At 41.1% G+C, this 18,432-nt stretch overlaps 1 protein-coding gene and 1 long non-coding RNA gene across 2 annotated transcripts in view; both read left to right on the plus strand.

Annotated features, from left to right (window-relative positions):
• The window catches only part of CRADD (CASP2 and RIPK1 domain containing adaptor with death domain), a 193,071-nt gene that overhangs the window by 64,082 nt on the left and 110,557 nt on the right, over positions 1-18,432 (plus strand). The window lies entirely within an intron of this gene.
• LOC132659429 (uncharacterized) overlaps positions 1-18,432 on the plus strand; it is a 113,908-nt gene that overhangs the window by 58,681 nt on the left and 36,795 nt on the right. The window contains exon 3 of the long non-coding RNA XR_009599888.1: positions 1-18,432. This exon is cut by the window's left edge and continues 22,273 nt beyond it; it is cut by the window's right edge and continues 36,795 nt beyond it. This is a non-coding gene — a long non-coding RNA (uncharacterized LOC132659429).

Below are 18,432 nucleotides of genomic sequence, written 5' to 3' on the forward strand. Positions count from 1 at the left end.
ATAGAGTATTAACTAGTTTTGTGTGTAATTAGCAGTCTTGTTCCAGTATTCTTTTTTTTTAAATTTTTATTATATCAATTTCTTTGCCACCTTGCTATTTTCCTCATTATGAGTTACTCAAGTTTTTGACATGTGCCCAGTATATATTACCCACTCCAGTATTCTTGCCTGGAGAATCCCAGGGACAGAGGAGCCTGGTGGGCTGCCGTCTAAGGGATTGCACAGAGTCGGACACGACTGAAGTGACTTAGCAGTAGCAGCAGTATATATTGGTATGTGAGTTATATTTCCAACCTTTTAAGACCTGTGTTTTGGCTTTCGTATTCAGTGAAGTCCTTAGACGTGCATGAGCGTGCAAGTCACTATCCAGCTTCCCCTCATTTCCTTCTACTGCATGGGTTTTGGTGGCTCAGTGGTAAAGAGTCTGCCAGTGCAGGGGATGCGGGTTCAATCCCTGGGTCAGGAAAATTCCCTGGAGAAGGAAATGGCAGCCCACTCCGGTAGTCTTGCCTGGGAAATCCCATGGACAGAGGAGTCTGGCAGGCTGCAGACCATGGGGTCGCAAAAGAGTCAGAGATACAGCTTAGCGACCAACCGAACAACAGTGCTACTGCATAATTTCTGAATGGGAACATCATAGATGTCACAACAAAGGGCCTTATAGTATGATATAAAGGTAAACATTTTACTTACAGAAAACCTGTACTTTAAAAGGGTATCTGTCCCTGTATAAGTTCAATATAAGCAACCTTAACGAATTTTAGGCCAGTTGGACATGACTGACGTGACTTAGCAGCAGCAGCAGCAGCAGCAGCAGCAGGGAAGGTTCTCATTGAATTAATCTGGGTACGAGTTTGTACTTACCATGCTCTTTCTTGTATGGTGGCAAATATAATAAGTAAACTCAAGGAACATTCTACAAATATAAATCTTGCCTTTTTTTTTTTTTTCTTTAAAAAAAGCCTGAACATCATTAGAAGAAAAATTTGATTCTGAATTATTTACCCTAAGCAATCACTAGGCCAATAGTATAGTAAGTCATGAAGTATAGGTGACTAAATTCTTACCAATCACATTTGGAAGTTCAGCACTGGATGGTATATTTTCCTTAGAGACACCTTATCTGCATTGAGGGCAGCCTGTCACCACCTGATGCCATGTTCAAAGCCTCTTGGTCTAAACTGGAAATTCAGTTCAAGTCACTGTTAACTGAACTGATATTAGTATGTATTCTGTCCCAATAAAAGCTGTTACAAAAGGGAAGATTGATACCATATTTGAACAGAGGACACGTTAAGAGAAGAACGTAAGGAAATGAAACATTCATTTAGTGCTTTTTGGTAAATTATTATTTTCTCCAGTCGTCACTTAAAGGAGTCCTAGCTGTGACCTAGTCAAGGTTTCAGTATAGTGCTTTACACACTTTACTCAGTTATCTTTGACTGCTCCTCCCTGGATAGCTCTGGAACTAGAATCTCCTTTTCAGAGCTTTGTTGTCAATTTCTGCAGTTTGCTTACATTGTAGTCACTTAAGGGTGTTTGTATACCTGCTTTGCTAGGGACTGTCCTGTTTTGTGCTTCTTTTCTCAACAACATTCTCAATTTACTCTCAGAAAAATTCATGTTTTTCATCATACATTGTATGGCCACCTCACTTTACCCTGGCTAGTTGTTGTTAAGACTTATTGGCACCAATCTTGTCTGCTTTCTTTGGTCTCACTACCCTCTTTATTCCCTTCCCCACATATGGTAGAAGCCAAAAAAAAAAAAAAAAGAGTGACACCCAAGATGAATGTGTTTTCCCAATTCTTCCTACTGTCATTTTCCCCTTTTATAGAGAACAGCCTCATTTATTTATTCCTACATCATGCCAAGTTATATTTATTGAGCTCTTATTACATTCCTGACACTTGTTTTTGACTGGGATTAACTCAGTTCTCAACAACAATTGTATGAGATACACACTATTACTATTCCCATTTTACAAGACTGAGTGGATGAATAACTTGTCTTGGGTCACATGGTATGGAGCTACCTTTGAACTTGGTTAGTCTGACTTCAGAGTCCACGCTGTTGACTACCAGTACATAAGAATTATTTATATAAGTGTATGTAGTTGTTGGTCTTAGTTTGAATTGATATTAACAGTTAACATCTAATTGTTCATTTGTCAGCTAGCAACTTAACGATATAAAGTTTTATGTTAGCAATCTATTGCTGCATAACACACCCCTAAATCTAGCGGCTTATAATAATAAGCGTATATTATCTCACAGAGTTTCAGGGATTTGAAAGTGTCTTAGCTACGTAGCTCTGACTTGGTGTCTCTGATGACATCTCAAGATGTCAGTTCTCATATGGCACCGCTGCTTCCAAGATGGTGCACTCATATAGTACAAGGGCCTAGCATTATGCTTCTTGATGGTGATGTAAACGCCCAGCTTGATTGCTGAGGCATCCATTTCAAAGATATCCTCTTGAATAAACATAGTGCCAGCTCTATAACACTGCTGCTGTTAGCAAGACAATTAGATAAGGAACCTATTGCCTCCACCTATGAGGTTCCCCTTTTATCTGGGTACCCTAGATAGCTGGCCGTGCTTCTCCTTCCCCATGCCCTAAAGCTTCATCTTTGCCAATGGAGAGTGAACGTGTGAAACCATAGAAACCCTACCCTCATCCTATTAAAAGCAGAGCCCCAGTCTTCCTTTCTGTCTCTCTGCCCATGACCTCACTGTGGTGCCCTCAGGCATGCTGTGTACCCTCCAGGACTTGTGAGTGATAAATCTTGTTTTTCATAGCTCTCTCATGATTTGCTGGAGTGCGTCTTGAGATCATAATAAGAACCGCAGGGCTGGTCCAGCCGCAGCACTGGCTTCAATCAGGAAAATGTCCGTGGGGACTCCCCACAAGCCATACAGGTCTGGGTGATGCCTTAGGCATTTCTAGCTCATAGCGTCGCTATCAGTAGGCTGAGGCTGACACAACTCATACAGTGTTGGCTGTTGGCAGGTCTCACTTCCTTCCCGTCTGGACTTCTCCATGAGCTGCTTGAGTGTACTCACAGTATGGAGGCCAGCTTTCCTCAGAGCCAACAAGCCTGGGGAGCAAGGTGGAAGCCAAAATGTCTTTTGCAGCTTAGTCTTGGAAGTCACATTCCCCTGTCATTTTTGTAATATCCTTTGGTTACATAAGTCACCCTGAGTCAGGGAGGAGGGTAGGAGGGGCTCTGCAAGGGTGTGAAAGAATCATTGGGTTATTTTGCAGGCTGGATCTTACAAAAAGGCTAATGTATTTTAAAGTAAATGATTAAAAACAATATTTTTCCTGTTCTTTGCCATTATGATTTATTTTAAGATATTGAATGTATCATAGTTCTCTCTGCTATACAATAGGACCTTTTTATTTATCTCTTCTATATATAATAGTTTTCTTCTGCTAATCCCAGACTTCCAATCCAGCCCTCCCCCACACCTTCTTCTCCATGGCAACCACAGATCTGTTCTCTACGTCTGTGAGTGGTTTCTGTTTTGAAGATAAGCTCATTTGTGTCATATTTTAGATTCCACATGTAAGTGCTATCATATGGTATTTTTCTTTCTCTTTCTGACTTCTTCCCTCTGTATGATCATCTCTGTCTAGCTCCATCCATGTAACTGCAAATGGCATTTTATTCTTTTTTATGGCTGAATAATATTCTATTATGTATGTAGTATTCTTTGATGTATGTGGATAAATGTATCTTTATCCATTAATCTGTAGATGAATATTTAGATTGCTTTCATGTCTTAACGATTGTAAATAGTGTCACTGTGAACATAGGATTGCATGTATCTTCTCAAATGATAGTTTTGTTTGGATATATGCCCAGGAGTGGGATTGCTAGATCATATGGTAACTCTATTTGTAGTTTTTTGAAGAATCTCCTTACTGTTTTCCATAGTGGCTGCACTGATTTACATTCCCACCAGTAGTGTAAGAATGATGGTTCTCTTTCTCCACACCCTCTCCAGCATTTGTTACTTGTAGGCTTTTTAATGCTGGCCAGTCTGGCTGGCTTGAAGTTGTACCTCATTGTAGTTTTGATTTGAACTCCTCTAATAATTAGCGGTGTTGAGAATATTTTCATCTACTTTTTGGATATCTGTATATCGTCTTTGGAGAAATGTTTGTTTAGTTCTTCTGCCTGCTTCTTGATGGGTTATTTATTTTTGTTATTGAGTTGTCTGAACTTTTATATCTTGAAAAATAAGTCCCTGCTGGTCGCATCATTTGGTAATATTTTCTCCCAGTCCATAGGTTGTCTTTTTGTTTTGTCTATGGTTTCCTTTGCTGTGCAAAAGCTTTCAAGGTTGATTAGGTCCCATTTGTTTTTTTTTTTTTTTAATTATTATTTTATTTACTTATTTTTGCCTTGGCTTCTCTGATAGGTCAGTTGGTAAAGAATCCACCTGCAATGCAGGAGACCCTGGTTCAATTCCTGGGTTGGGAAGATCCGCTGGAGAAGGGATAGGCTACCCTCTCCAATATTCTTGGGCTTCCCTTGTGGCTCAGCTGGTAAAGAATCTGCCTGCAGTGTGGGAGACCTGGGTTCAATCTCTGGGTTATATAAATCCACTGGAGGAGGGAAAGGCTACCCACTCCAGTATTCTGGCCTGGAGAATTCCATGCCATTTAGTCCATGGCATCACAAAGAGTCGGACATGACTGAGCGACTTTCACTTTCACTTTCTTCGCCTTGGCAGAATTGATCTAAGAAAACATTGGTACGATTTCTGTCAAAGAATGTTTTTCCTAGTTCTCTTCTAGGAGTTTTATGATGTTGTGTCTTATGTTTAAATCTTTAAGCCATTTTGAGTTTATTTTTGTGTATGATGAAAGGTTGTGTTCTAACTTGGCTAATTTACATCCAGCTGTCCAACTTTCCCAACACCACTTGCTGAAGAGACTGTCTTTTCCCCATTGCATGTTCGTGCTTTCTTTGTTGAAGATCAGTTAAACATAGGTGTGTGGGTTTCTTTCTGGGTTCTATGCTTTTCCACTGATCCATGTGCCTATTTTCCTGCCAGCACCATGCTGTTTCGATTACCATAGCTTTATACTACAAAGAGTTATACCTCCTGCTTTGTTCTTTGTCCTCAGGATTGCTTTGGCAATTTGGGTCTTTTGGGTTACATATAAATTTCAGGATGGAGAAGGAAATGGCAACCCACTCCAGTATTCTTGCCTGGAGAACCCCATGGACAGAGAAGCCTGGTGGTCTACAGTCCATGGGGTGGCAGAGAGTCAGACACGACTGGGTGCACACACACACACACACACACATTTCAGGATTGTTTGTTCTAGTTCTGTGAAAAATGTCACGGGTAATTTGGTGGGAATTGCATGAAATCTATAGATTTCTTTGGTTAGTATGGCCATTTTAACAGTATTAATTCTTCCAATCTAAGAGCATAGAATATCTTCCTAATTTTTAAAATCATCTTGATTTTCTTTTATTAATATTTTATAGTTCTCAGCATATATGTCTTTCATCTCCCTAGTCAGGTTTATTCCTAGGTATTTTGTATTCCTTTGGTGTAATTTTAAAAGGCATTTTTTTTACTTTGTCTTTCTGATATTTCATTGTGGTATAAAGTAATGCAACTGATTTCTAAAGCAAACAATTTTTGAAGGTTTAACATTTTAAAACCTAAAACAGATTCTTTTTTTAATTTTTAATTTTTTAAATTAAAGGATAATTGCTCTACAGAATGTTATTGTTTTCTGTCGAACCTCAACATGAATCAGCCATAGGTATAGATATATTGCCTCCCTCCTTAACCTCCCTCCCACCTCCCTCCCTATCCTACCCCACTAGGTTGATACAGAGCCCCTGTTTGAGTTTCCTGAGCCATACAGCAAATTCCTGTTGGCTGTCTATTTTACATATGGTAATGTAAATTTCCATGTTACTCTTTCCTTACATCTCACCCTCTCCTCCCCTCTTCCCATGTCCTTAAGTCTGTTCTCTATGTCTGTTTCTCTGTTTGGGTCAGTTCAGTTCAGGCACTCAGTCGTGTCCAACTCTTTGTGACCCCATGAACTGCAGAACTCCAGGCCTCCCTGTCCATCACCAACTCCCGGAATTTACTCAAACTCATGTCCATTGAGTTGGTGTTGCCATCCAACCATCTCATCCTCTGTCGTCCCCTTCTCCTCCCACCTTCAATCTTTCCCAGCATTAGGGTATTTTCAAATGAGTCAGTTCTTCCTGTCAGGTGGCCAAAGTATTGGAGTTTCAGCATCAGTCCTTCCAATGAATATTCAGGACTAATTTCCTTTCGGATGGACGGGTTGGATCTCCTTACAGTTCAAGGGACTCTCAAGAGTCTTCTCCAACACCACAGTTTAAAAGCATCAATTCTTCAGCGCTCAGCTTTCTTTATAGTCCAACTCTCACATCCATACATGACTACTGGAAAAACCGTATTCTTGACTAGACACACATTTGTTGGCAAAGTAATGTCTCTGCCTTTTAATATGCTGTCTATGTAGGTCATAACTTTACTTCCAAGGAGAAAGCATCTTTTAATTTCATGGATGCAGTCACCATCTGCAGTGATTTTGGAGCCCAAGAAGATAAATTCTGTCACTGTTTCCACTGTTTCCCCATCTATTTCCCGTGAATTGATGGGAGCAGATGCTATAATCTTAGTTTTCTGAATGTTGAGCTTTAAGCCAACTTTTTCACTCTCCTCTTTCACTTTCATCAAGAGGCTCTTTAGTTCTTCTTCACTTTCTTCCACAAGGATGGTGTCATCTGTGTATATGAGGTTATTGATATTTCTCCCAGCAATCTTGATTCCAGCCTGTGGTTCTTCCAACCCAGTGTTTCTCATGATGTACTCTGCATAGAAGTTAAATAAGCAGGGTGACAATATACAGCCTTGATGTACTGCTTTTCCTATTTGGAACCAGTCTGTTGTTCCATGTCCAGTTCTAACTGTTGCTTCCTGACCTGCATACAGATTTCTCAAGAGGGAGATCAGGTGGTCTGGTATTCCCATCTCTTTCAGAATTTTCCACAGCTTATTGTGATCCACACAGTCCAAGGCTTTGGCATAGTCAATAAAGCAGAAATAGATGTTTTTCTAGAAATATCTTGCTTTTTCAGTGACCCAACGGATGTTGGCAATTTGATCTCTGTTCCTCTTTCTTTTCTAAAACCAACTTGAACATCTGAAAGTTCATGATTTACGTATTGTTGAAGCTTGGCTTGGAGAATTTTGAGCATTACTTTGCCAGCATGTGAGATGAGTGCAATTGTGCAGTGTTTTGAGCATTCTTTGGCATTGCCTTTCTTTGGGATTGGAATGAAAAATGACCGTTTCCAGTTCTGTGACCACTGCTGAATTTTCCAAATTTGCTGGCATATTGAGTGTAACACTTTCACAGCATCATCTTTCAGGATTTGAAATAGCTCAACTGAAATCCCATCACCTCTACTAGCTTTGTTCTTAGTGATGCTTTCTAAGGCCCACTTGACTTCACATTCCAGGATGTCTGGCTCTAGGGGAGTGATCACACCATTGTGATTATCTGGGTCATGAAGATCTTTTTTGTGTAGTTCTTCTGTGTATTCTTGCCACCTTTTCTTAATATCTTCTGCTTCTGTTAGGTCCATATCATTTCTGTCCTTTATTGAGCCCATCTTTGCATGAAATGTTCCCTTGGTATCTCTAATTTTCTTGAAGAGATCTCTAGTCTTTCCCATTCTATTTTTTCCCTCTGTTTCTTTTCTCTGATCACTGAGGAATGCTTTCCTATCTCTCTCGGCTATTCTTTGGAACTCTGCATTCAAATGGGCATATTTTCCCTTTTCTCCTTTGTCTTTTGCTTCTCTTCTTTTCACAGCTATTTGTAAAGCCTCCTCAGAGAGCCATTTTGCTTTTTTGCATTTCTTTTTCTTGGGGATGGTCTTGATCCATCTCCTGTACAATGTCATGAACCTCTGTCCATAGTTCTTCAGGCGCTCTGTCTATCAGATCCAATGCCTTAAATTTATTTGTCACTTCCACTGTATAATTGTAAGGGATTTGATTTAGGTAGTGGTTTTCGCTGCTTTCTTCAATTTAAGTCTGAATTTGGCAATAAGGAGTTCATGATCTGAGCCACAGTCAACTCCTGGTCTTGTTTTTGCTGACTGCATAGAGCTTCTCCATCTTTGGCTGCAAAGAATATAATCAATCTGATTTCAGTGTTGACCATCTCATGATGTCTGTACATTGAGTCTTCTCTTGTGTTGTTGGAAGAGGGTGTTTGCTATGACCAGTGTGTTCTCTTGGCAAAACTCTCCAGGTGTTTCTTGACTTTCTACTTTTGCATTCCAGTCCCCTATAATGAAAAGGACATCTTTTTTGTGTGCGAGTTCTAGAAGGTCTTGTAAGTCTTCATAGAACCGTTCAACTTCAGCTTCTTCAGCATTACTGGTCAGGGCATAGACTTGAATTACCATAATATTGAATGGTTTGCCTTGGAAATGATCAGAAATCATTCTGTCGTTTTTGAGATTGTATCCAAATACTGCATTTTGGACACTTTTGTTGGTTATCATGGCTACTCCATTTCTTCTTGGAGAAGGAAATGGCAACCCACTCCAGTATTCTTGCTTGGAAAATCTCATGGACAGAGGAGCCGGGCAGGCTAGTCTATGGGGTTGCAAAGAGTCAGACATGACTTAGTGACTGAACAACCATTTCTTCTAAGGGATTCTTGCCCACAGTAGTAGATATAATGGTCATCTGAGTTAAATTGACCCATTCCAGTCCATTTTAGTTCACTGATTCCTAAAATGTTGACCTTCACTCTTGCCATCTCCTGTTTGACCACTTCTAGTTTGCCTTTATTCATGGGCCTAACATTCCAGATTCCTATGCCATATTGATCTTTGCTGCATGGAACCTTGCTTCCATCATCAGTCATATCCACAACTGGGTGTTGTTTTTGCTTTGGCTCCATCTCTTCATTCTTCCTGGAGTTATTTCTGTACTGATCTCCAGTAGCATATTGGGCACCTACCAACCTGGGGAGTTCATCTTTCATTGTCCTATCTTTTTGCCTTTTCATACTGTTCATGGGGTTCTCAAGGCAAGAATACTGAAGTGATTTGCAATTCCCATCTCCAGTGGACCACATTTTGTTGGAACTCTCCACCATGACCCGTCTGTCTTGGGTGGCCCTACACAGCATGGCTCATAGTTTCATTAAGTTAGATAAATTTCTCCATTGCTGCCCTGTAAATAAATTCTTCAGTACCATTTTTCTAGATTCCATATATATATATGCATTAGAATACAATATTTATCTTTCTCTTTCTGACTCACTTCACTCTGTATAATAGGTTCTAGGTTCATCAACCTCATCAGAACTGACTCAAATGCATTCTTTTTAATGGCTGAGTAATATTTCATTGTGTATATGTACCACAACTTCTTTATCCATTCATCTGTTGATGGACATCTAGGTTGCTTCCACCTTCTAGCTGTTGTAAATAGTGCTGCGATGAACAATGGGATACATGTGTCTTTTTCAGTTTTGGTTTCCTCAGGGTATATGCCTAGGAGTGGGTTTGCTGGCTTATATGGTGGTTTCATTCCTAGTTTTTTAAGGAATCTCTATACCATCTTCCATCGGAGAAGGCAGTGGCACCCCACTCCAGTACTCTTGCCTGGAGAATCCCAGGGACGGGGGAGCCTGGTGGGCTGCCATCTATGGGGTCGCACAGAGTCAGACACGACTGAAGCGACTTAGCAGCAGCAACAGCAGCATACCATCTTCCATAATGGCTGTATCAGTTGACATTCCTACCAACAGTGCAAGAGCATTCCCTTTTCTCCACACCCTCTCCAGCATTTATTGTCTGTAGACTTTTGATGAATGCCATTCAGGCTGGTGTGATGTGATATCTCATTGTAGTTTTGATTTGCATTTCTCTAATAGTGAGTGATGTTGAGCATCTTTTCATGTGTTTGTTAGCCATCTGTATGTCTTCTTTGGAGAAATGTCTGTTTAGGTCTTTTTCCCCCTTTTTGATTGGGTGGTTTGTTTTTCTGGTATTGAGTTGTATGAGCTGCTTGTAAATTCTGGGAATTAATCCTTTGTCAGTTGTTTCATTTGCTCTTGTTTTCTCCCATCCTGAGGGTTGTCTTTTCACCCTGCTTATAGTTTCCTTTGCTATGCAAAAGCTTTTATGTTTAATTAGGTCCCAATGTTTACTTTTGTTTTTATTTCTGTTCTAGGAGGTGGGTCATAGAGGATATTGCTTTGATTTATGTCATCGGGTATTCTGCCTATGATTTCCTCTAAGAGTTTTATAGTTTCTCTTACATTTAGGTCTTTAACCCATTTTGAGTTTATCTTTGTGAATGGTGTTAGGAAGTGGTCTCATTTCATTCTTTTACATGTGGTTGTCCAGTTTTCCCAGCACCACTTATTGAAGAGGCTGTCTTTGCTCTATTGTATATTCTTGCCTCCTTTCTCAAAAAGAAGGTACCCATAGGTGCACGGGTTTATTTCTGGGCTTTCTATCTTGTTCCATTGGTCTATATTTCTGTTTTTGTGTCAGTACCATACTGTCTTAATGACTGTAGCTTTGTAGTATAATCTGAAGTCGGGAAGATTGAGTTCTCCAGCTCTATTCTTCTTTCTTAAGATTGCTTTGGCTATTTGGAGTCTTTTGTGTTTCCATGTTTATTGCAAAATCTTTTGTTCTAGTTCTGTGAAGAATGCCATTGGTAATTTGATAGGGATCACACTGAATCTATAGATTGCATTCGGTAGTATAGTCATTTTCACAGTATTGAGTCTTCCTATCCAAACTTAAATTCTTTTACCTGCAAATTAACAGTAAATTTTTTAAAATGCCCATATCTAGTTGCTTTTCTAAGTTTTCCACTGACAGTAGAATATTTTTGTATTTGTATAAAAACTACAAATATTATTTATCCTCTGGTACAGACTGAACTCAGAAGTTCTATCCAAAAATGTGTGTTGACAAAGGGAACAGCTTGTGAACACCTGATAACAATAAACAGAGTGTACACAGGCACCTAACTCTGAAGAAAGTAGTGAGGAAACAGAAGCTAAGGTAGTTTCTGACCTCGAGATGTTTGAGGTGCAGGGGCAGGCAGGTAACTACACACTCTCTGTGTGCTTGAGGGAGCCTTTTTACTTACCAAAGGTGCCATGACTATTTTTCTGGATCCTTATTCCCTCTGAACTCCAGTGGAGGATAAAGCAGGGTCTTTGCTGAAGGTTTCCAGGAAGCGTTCCAAAGTACAGTTAGCATTAAGGATTAGGGGTGGTGACCATCTGGCTTACTCATAATGTGGAGGCCTTTTGGGTTCACTTATAAGGCTTTTCTGTTTAGGCCTGCTAAGGATATCAGCTATGTTAATATTCAAGGGGGGGATTTTAGGTTGTGATAGTGATCACTGAGGAATTTTGATAGCTCATTTTGCCACTTACTGTGACCACATCCCCTGTTAAATCTTCAGGAGAAATAGGCTGGTCAAATCAGCACTGTTTGCTTAGACTATGAATCTGAAATGCCTGTGAGTTAGTAGGTTAGCAGACCTGAGGCAGTTGGACACATTCTTGTACTAAGGGCTGTAGCTTTTAGTTATCTTGGGTAAAATATACGATCCAATCAGTTAGGACAAAGGTTATATCTAAGTGTTGCCTTGTCCCTCACAAAGGAGTGGTGGGCTTATGAGGTCACATGTCAGAGGAGTCCTGCATCTCACCTATGTTGGCTTTTTCTTCTAATTTGGAACATCCTTCACCTTTATCCTAGCTTCATCCTGTACCCTACAGAACAGTATAGGCTTAAGCAGAACTGGTGTCAGCTGCTTATTCCAGAGCTTTTCTTGTTCACTGCCATATCCTCAGCATCTAGAACAGGACCTGACAGGTAGGAGATGTGCAGGAAGTATTTTTTGAATGAAGAAGGGTACAGTCTTCCCAAGTGGTTCAGTTTAGTTCAGTTCAGTCGCTCAGTCGTGTCCGACTCTTTGCAACCCCATGAATCGCAGCACGCCAGGCCTCCCTGTCCATCACCAACTCCCCGAGTTCACTCAAACTCATGTCCATTGAGTCAGTGATGCCATCCAGCCATCTCATCCTCTGTCGTCCCCTTCTCCTCTTGCACCCAACCCCTCCCAGCATCAGGGTCTTTTCAGTGGGTAGCCTTTATGTACAGGATGAAAGAGGGAGGTGTAATCCAAAGAAGAAATGGGTCCAATGGGAAAAAGCTAATGAGACATGCCATACGGGCATAACACCATAACCTCTTAGCTTGTCAGGTAGTAGGGAACTTCTAAGTAGTGAGGACACATGACCTCCTTGCCTTCATCTTTAGGTATTAGTATGCCTTCTTCCCTTTTCTTACTGTCCATGGGGTTCTCATGGCAAGAATACTGAAGTGGGTTGCCATTTTCTTCACCAGTGGACCACATTTTGTCAGAACTCTTGACTGTTACCCGTCCATCTTGGGTGGCCCTGCATGGCATGGGGTGAAAAGAGACAGTTGAAAAAACTGGCTGGAAATGCAACCTTAAAAAAAAAAACTAAGATCATGGCTTCTGGTCCCATCACTTCCTGCCAAATAGAAGGGGAAATAATGAAAACAATGACAGATTTTACTTTTTTGGTTTCCAAAATCACTGTGGATGGTGACTAAAGTCATGAAATTAAAAGATGCTTGCTCCTTAGAAGGAAAGCTATGACAGACCTAGACAGCAGATTAAAAAGCAGAGATACTACTTTGCTGAGAAAGGTCTATATGGTCAAAGCAATGGTTTTTCCAGTAGTCATGTATGGATGTTAAGAGTTGGATCATAAAGAAAGCTGAGTGCCGAAGGACTGAGGCTGTCAAATTTTGGTGGAGAAGACTCTTGAGAATCCCTTGGACTGCAAGGAGATCAAACCAGTCAATCCTAAAGGAAATCAATCCTTAATATTCATTAGAAGAACTTATGCTGAGCTCCAGTACTTTGGCTACTTGATACAAAGAACTAACTCATTGGTAAAGACTCTGCTGCTGGGAAAGCTTGAAGGTAAAAGAAGGGGGTGGCAGAGGGTGAGATGGTTAGATAGCATCACTGACTCAATGAGCATGAGTTTGAGCAAACTCTAGGAGATAGTGAAGGACAGGGGAGCCTGCTGTGCTGCAGTGCATGGGGTGGCAAAGAGTCGGACAGGACTTAGTGACTGAACAGCAGGCTTTCTTCCTCCCCCTGGCATGCCTACAGGTGGGAAGCCTTGAGCGCCCTCTTGAGGCTGAACATGCCACCGACAGAAATTTCTGTAAAAGCTCACTTTTTACTGTTGTCTTGGAGGAATCCAATGGCAACCCACTCCAGTATTCTTGCCTGGAAAAGCCCATGGACAGAGGAGCCTGGTGGGCTACAGTCCACGGGGTCGCAAAGAGTCAGATACGACTGAGCGACTTCACGTTGGAGGAATCCATTTTTCATCTAAGGAATGAATGAATTACAACCGTTTAAGCACAGTCACTTAAAACTATTCCAACAGTTGTGTTGGAAACTTTACTAAAATACTGTATATTTCTCCATCTTCTTAATAAAGTACTTGGGGTATCATCTGTTTTCCTATTATTTCAGGATCATTTTGGAAATACCATGCTATAAATACAGTGATACACTTAGGGTTTACTGCAGATGGATTTTTTTCCATTACACTGAAGACCATCTATTGTGCTTTTTGAATTCTCTCGCCCATTTTTTGTAGTTTTTCTCTGATAGGCATTCTTGTTCACTTCCTGATGCCACTCACATGTCTCCCCAAGGGCTCCCTGTCCCCAACAGTATATTTTCTCTGGTTATGCGTAGGACAGTAGATGACTGAGTTTATTAGGTTTTCTAAAATACAAGGGAACTTTAATATGGGGACTTTGGGGTATCTGTGAGTCTCCTTTCTAGTTTTCCCCATCTCTAGTTCTTCTCAGAGAAATTCTAGAAAGTTAGGCTCATCAGACATGTGGCTTCTGAATAAGTGAGATGTTAATGACTCTTATAGTTATTCTGTTCCAAATTTTGAAAGTAGTAGGATATCAGTACTAAAAATAAGCTATTTTGGTGGGGGTTTAGTCACTAAGTCATGTCCGACTCTTGTGACACCACGGACCGTAGCCCGCCAGGCTCCTTTGTCCATAGGATTCTCCAGGCAAGAATACTGGAGTGGGTTGCCATTTCCTTCTCCAGGGGATCTTCCTGACCCAGGAATTGAACCCAGGTCTCCTGCATTGCAGGCAGATTCTTTACCATCTGAGCTACAAGGGAAGCTATTTTGGGCAACCACTTTTCTTAGCCCGATTCTCATTAGAGCTTGAAAGTGAAAGTGGAGTCGCTCAGTTGTATCTGACTCTTTGCAACCGGTGGACTGTAGCCCACCAAGCTCCTCCATCCATGGGATTCTCCAGGCAAGAATACTGGAGTGGGTTGCCGTTTCCTTCTCCAGGGGATCTTCCCGACCCAGGGATCAAACCCAGGTCTCCCACATTGCAGGCAGACGCTTTAACCTCTAAGAAGAAAAAAAACAACAGGAGGATATTCTTTATCCAGTCTTTCCATTTCTGCGTAAGGAGGAGGAAAAAGGGAAGAGAAAACGTGTGGGGTTGTGTCATGTTCTAGTAGCCAGTTTTGAAAGACTCCTCTAGGTTTGGAGTGGAAACATGGATTATAGAGGATTGAGGGGGGAGCAGAGAGGATGGTCAAGATGTCACAGCAGCTGTCCATGGGAAGGATGGTGGTGACTTGGACAAGTGTAGAAACGGTGCATGTAGTAAAGCATAGCTGGACTCAGAGTATGTAATCAAGAGAGAGCCTTTAGAGTCAGATGTCTGTCCTGACTCTGCAGGCTCTTATTATGTTAGAGTTCAGTCATGTTTACAGTCTGCATTTGTTCTTAACTGAAGGAGTCACGTATATCAGGTATTCCTCATTGGTACTGATACTACCATGGTTGGATTTGCTGCGAAAGTTACATTACCAGATACAGTACAGAATGAAAAACATTCCCTATCTTATGGGCAAGCAATCCAAATGTTTGAGGTTAGACTCTAGAATGTGGTGCTGAAGATGTATTAGAACACATGTTTAGCAATGAACATAAAATTTTTCCCTCTTGCAGTTGTTATAATTTATCAAGCAAACATAGTCTGGGCGCTTGTATAGAAACTCCACAGTTTTAAGGAAATAAACACAAATCTCCAAATAAATAACTAAACATTCCTCAGAGGATACTAAGAAATATAATTTAGAATTTAACTCATTTCTTTTAGCTGTTTTTTGGGGGGATTCTTTATAGTTCATGACAGCATTGAATTAAATATGCATTTTTTTCCAGGGTTTTAGATACAATGGAAGGCTTTTACATGTATCATTCTCAAATTCTTTGATTTATTGTTTGTTTGATTTATGTGAAAATTTTATCCTTAATTTTAGATTTAGTAGATTTTAACCTGATATCACTTTATAGGAATTTATATTCAAAGGCTTTATTGAAAGCCTGGGGGTATGCATTTTAACTATAAGTGTCCTATCTTATTACTTTATTATAAGAAAGAAAAGTATGGAGCCTTGTGGCTGGGACTGTTCACGCTCTACTTTTATAAAATCAAGTTCTCATAATCATCTTTGCAGCCATTATTTATTGTGCTTTTGCAGTACTTTGTTTATTCCAAGCTATCCTTACAGGTTTCTAGGAATTCAAGGGCTAAGAAACATTCTACTAAGAATTTGAAATACCAAAGCACTTAAATTTATGGGAGTGTTGAGTGTTTACTCCTTTTTAAGTTTTGAGGACCAGCAAAATGAAGAAGTGTTTTGTGTTACACAACATGTCGTATTATAAATATGTTTTACTTTTATTGCCCATGATGTAACCAGAATGGGAAAAAACATAGAAAAAATAATTGTTGATATGACCTTGCCTGGGGTGGGTGATGGGGCATATGACGCAAGAAGAGATCTGTTACCAATTATAGTAAAATTATTAGCATTAAAAAGAGTTGCATAGATGAGTGAGTAATAATCAAACTTACACACAGTTTTCCTGAAACTTTGCTGTCTCCTTTCATCTTTCTTTGCTTAGGTACTTGATAAAGGGGAAAAAAATCCTCTTGGGTTTTTCGGATGAAAAACTAATTCCGTGATTTTGCTCTCTGTAGCTCTTTGTCTTTGATTTTAATCCCCAGAGAATACCATTTGGCTATTTTGAAATTATTTCTGTTTCCAACTGAGCTTGCACTCGGCCGGCTGAGAGCCTTTCCCCATCTCATTCTGCCTTTTCCTCTGCCTCACTGCTCCCCCTGCTCCCACCTCTTTTCCTATTGCCAAGGAAGGAACTTATTAACCACCACTTTCTCTTTCATAAACCGACTGAGCAGTCCCATCAATACGATACATTCACAGGCACCCTACCTCATTCTGATCCCAGAAAAACAAGCACCAGGAAATGCAGGAACACACGCCGCTCAACTCAACCCAGATAGACAGAACTGGGCAAAGGAAAATGCCAGAACAACAGAGACTGTTCATTTGATTTCCAGGAACGGAGATTATTGGTAGTCTGCTCTTTTCAAAATAAACTTTGATCTGGAGCTGATCACTTTGTTAGTTATTCCCTTCGGATGCTTAGGACCGGTAGCTGCCGTTGTTGGGTTTTCAAGGTCAGTCTGTTAAGTGCAGACATACGGGCTAACCTGTCTCCAAGAGAAGTGGAGAATACTGGTCACTTGTCAGCCTGGGCCCCAAGGTAAAAGCAGCATAAGGGTGTGTGTGTGGGATATTCATTTGAAATGGAAAGGAGATAGAAACGAAGATAGGGAAAAATGCAGAAATGTGGCCCGAAAAATTACACCTGGGAGGAAACTGCTGCTGTTGCTACTTAGTCGCTGAGTCGTGTCTGACTCTTTGTGATCCCACGGACTGTAGCCTGCCAGGCTCCTCTGTCCACGGGAGTCCCCAGGCAAGAATACTGGAATGGGTTGTCATTTCCTTCTCCAGGGAATCTTCCTGACCCAGGGATCGAACTCAAGTCTTCTGCTTGGCAGGCAAATTTTTTTTTTTACCACTGAATAACCTGGGAAGCCCAAGAAGAAAACTATTACCTTGCTAATCTCTGTGTTATGTGTCAACTATAAAGGAATTTTCTCTAATGTTCATGTTCCCTGTAGACTATCCTTCCTTATCTCTTTCTTACAATTTCCCTGTTTTGTCCCCTTTCCGCCTCTTTGTTTTCTCTCTTCCTTATTTCCTCTCTCCTGAATCTCTTTCCTTCTGTTGTCATTCTTTTTGAGCTTAACCTGGTGCTGTGGCAAAAAACAAAGATGAGTAAGAACAAATCTAGCTTGCCTGATGGCGAATCCACATACGAGTAACTGTAATACAGCATACCCAGTGAGAATACTGCCCAGTTCAGTTTAGGCGCTCAGTTGCGTCTGACTCTTTGTGACCCCATGGACTTCAGCATGCCAGGGTTACCTGTCCCTCACCAACTCCCAGAGCCTACTCAAACTCATATCCATAGAGAGGTAGAAAACAAAATTCCCTGGGGTCCTGAGGTGAAAATGACATCTTTATCATTTTGGGGAGACACGACTTTTTGCATGCCTTTGTTCATTCATTCATTCACTAACCCCCCCCCCGCGCGCCCCCCCCCCCCCCCCCCCGTCTGCCCAGGCATTCTGCCAGGAATGGCAGTAACAACAGGGCCAATGGTAGGTATGACCACTGCCTCCCAGGAGCTTGGATGCTACTGGAAAGACTAGAAGCAGGCAAATGAATATCAAATAGTTACAGGTTATGAAGAGGATTGTGAAGGAAACAGTTGCCCTTTGCAGTGGCAGCGAGTAAAGGGGGAAGCTGTCTTCCTTATGTAGTTTGCGAAGGGATTTAGGAGGGATATTGCAGGAGACAGCTGAAGGATGAGAGCGAGCCCGTCTTGGGGAGAGGCAAGAGAAGCGTGGCCCGGTCAGAGGGAATGTGGGTGCAGAGACGCAGAGGAGAAGAGTAGGCCACTGTAGAACTGTCAGGAGGTCGGGATGGCTGGAGGACCAGGCTGGGCATGGCCAAGGCAAGATCTAAAACGAAGGAGGGCCTAGATCCTTGACAAGCTGGGGTTGGTTGAATTCTGGGTGGAGTGGGAAGTCACTGAAAAGGAGTGTCTTGCTGGGATTTTATTTTTAAAAACATCCAATCTGTATGAGGTATGGAGAAGACATTTTAGGGGGTAGCCAGAGGGGAAGCATGGAAATCACCCCCCAAAATCTCTCTACTTAGGGAAAAAAAAGGAGTATTAGGAAACTATGGGATTAAGAGGTATGTTATCAACATGGCGACATTTTATCTGGGCTTTTAAGACTAGCTG

The sequence above is a fragment of the Ovis aries genome, chromosome 3 (genome assembly GCF_016772045.2).
Source record: "Ovis aries strain OAR_USU_Benz2616 breed Rambouillet chromosome 3, ARS-UI_Ramb_v3.0, whole genome shotgun sequence".
NCBI lineage: Eukaryota > Metazoa > Chordata > Mammalia > Artiodactyla > Bovidae > Ovis > Ovis aries.